The sequence below is a fragment of the Meleagris gallopavo genome, chromosome 2 (assembly GCF_000146605.3).
Source record: "Meleagris gallopavo isolate NT-WF06-2002-E0010 breed Aviagen turkey brand Nicholas breeding stock chromosome 2, Turkey_5.1, whole genome shotgun sequence".
Taxonomy (NCBI): Eukaryota; Metazoa; Chordata; class Aves; order Galliformes; family Phasianidae; genus Meleagris; species Meleagris gallopavo.
The window spans coordinates 73,717,607-73,720,390 of NC_015012.2; positions in this window are offsets into that span (position 1 = coordinate 73,717,607).

A 2,784-nucleotide genomic window follows, 5' to 3' on the forward strand; every position below is an offset into this window, starting at 1 on the left:
AAAAAAAAAAAAAGTACTATTATACTTCTCTCACTTAACAAAAGCTCTATAGTGATACCCAAAGTAATATATCTCCACAATTAAGAAACTACAGCAAAAAAATATTTTTATAAGATGGAATGATTTTAATTTGCTAATTTCCCTTGTGAAAGATATAGTTGTTTTTGTTTGTACCAATATATTTTCTACACTTTAATATCGTATTCAGGATAACTGTGGGCATGCTATATATTCTTCTTCTTAAGAGTAGATCTCAGAGCAGTTCTCATCACTGACAGATCCCAGAGAGGTGTTAGTCTGAAAGTGTAAAATATCTTCCGTAGAAAGAATGGGGGAAAGGCTATTTACATAGTTGTAACTACAATGTCCATTAGGCGCATGAATTAACTGAAAAGAGATAATCTTTTATAAAACTGGAATCTTGTGTCATGATATTAATGAAGACTTTATAAGCTGATAAATTGTTCCATAGTCATCTGTAACAACATTGCTGGCATTTTTCTCTGAAGAACTTTATTGCATCCCAATAAGATACGCCTCAAGTTTAACACATTGTAACACATTTTATTGCCTACTTGATATAGTAAAAGTTTAAGTTTCCCATTGTCCATGGGAAACTCACTGGACCAGTTGAAAGCAGAACATTAGAGTTTATAAATGGAAATGAAATGGCAATGAGTTTCATGTGAGAGTAGCAAGCATATTTTCTGGAGTAAAAAATGTCTGTAGGAACGAAACTATAGAAAGCATGGAACTGTTCCTGTTCCAGCATTCATCTGACACAGATGCTGAATGAGGGTAAATGCACTTTAACTCCAAGAACTACAGTTACTGGCAGCCCAGAAATTTGCCAACAAATTCTGGAATTTCAGCAGTTGGGATTATTACAAAGGTGGCAGGCAGGTGACGGAGGAAGGAGGTCAGATTTTCGCTATGGCTACTGATCAAAGTATAATCTCAAAGAGCTAATGTCTGAGAGTATATAATAGCCTGTACTTTTTTTTTTTTTTTTTTTCAGCTCAATGAGTCCAAGCATTTTTTCTCTGGTCTCATGATCATCTGTTTTCAGTTCTGACTTCTGTGGACTGCAGCTCAGACAGTTTAATAAAATTCAGTCTTGGCTCTACTCAGCCTCGGACAACAGTCTGATGTAGGACCCAAGGCTCTTTTTAAAGAGAGTCATCTCCTGCTGAGAGTAATGGTAAACTTGAATCTCCCGCCTCCTAGGTGAGTGCTTCATCTACACAGCTGTTACATAAAAGCCAGACAGCATCAACACTATCAGCCTGTGAGCTTTGGGCAGAATTGAATACTTCTACAGCATGTTCAGTTTGCCCACTTGATAGCAGGCTCTGCAAAGGGAGCCCCAGAGCACTCCTTTATCCATTGGCATTATCCAGAGATGGACGCCCAAATGTTCTGCTTAATTAAACAGCAGTATATCTCATGTGCAGTAATGATTTGTGTCATTTAAGGCAACTTTCTGGCAAAACCTTGCTTGCCTCTGCCTACAGCTTAGCAAGTGAATAATTAGCTTGAAAAGAGTTTTCCTGGAGCATTTTCTCAGTTTTATGTTTCTAGCTTCAGCATTTCAACAAGTACATTTTTTTAGGATCTTAGCCAAGGTGCCTCAGAAGTCCATAGGCAAATATTTGTCCCTGTATGCCATTTCAGACTTGAACCACAGTTCATCTTTCAGTTTGTGGTCTAAAAGATTTAATTCCTATTCATTTACCTTTAAGAATCTCAAACTTGCAAACTGTGAAAAATCACAGATAATAAAATATCTAATAGCTTTTCTCTAGACTAAAAGGATTTTACCAACAAAAGGATATCAGCATATTGTATATAAAATATAAGCTATGTAATCTCAGTGGGGATCTGACTAAATGGGATAAGATGAATTTTACAGAAAAATTCATAAAGAATTTGAAGAGGCAAAAATACTGGCATAATACCTTTCTGTATTTCACAATATCCTCTTTCTTGTAGTGTCTTCAGCTGGGTGGAATTATATCCCTTCACTTTCTAATGTAAGATATTTAGGCTGACAGTGCAAAGCCCTTGACAAGATGTCTACTGGATGTTTCAGCTTCTACTGGATGCAACTCTTAAAGGATATTTAATATCCTTAACAATCTCAGCCTGGGTGTCTGAACACAACAGTGACTACAACTACACTGTTAGTGTGACAGCCATCTCTGGAAACAGTGGGGAAATGCATTTAGTTTCAGAATCATCAAGCTACACAGAAAAATTTGAAGGAACAGCGAAAAGTAATGCATGTTTGTTTCATTGAAAATCAGCTGATCTTTCTAGTTAAACTCTTCAGCTTTTTCAGCTTGGGGAAAAAAAAAAAAGAAACAGCTCAGGAAAAGTACTCCCAGTCTGGTTTTTGCTGATATCTAGAAGTACTAGGAGATAGTTAGATAGTTGTAATTGCATTCTCCAGGAATTCCTGACTACTACTCTAACAAGACTCCTCTTAAAAATATTCTAATTCATGAATGATGACACTTTCATATGTATTTCTTACATAAGCTTGCTTAGAATTTGTGATATCTGTATTCGATAGGAATCTAGATATGTGCATAACCTTCAGTTTCAGCCATCTAAATGGCAGCTCTTCAAAGCTGATGAAAGCAAGGAAAATTTTTATTATGCTGTCACAGTTTTCCATAGATGCTCCATATCAAGATATTATGCAGCAAACTGTCAGAGTTGGGATGGCTGCAGGGAGCTGCAGTTCCTGATGCTGCTGGTTGTTCCTATGTAGTTTCAAAA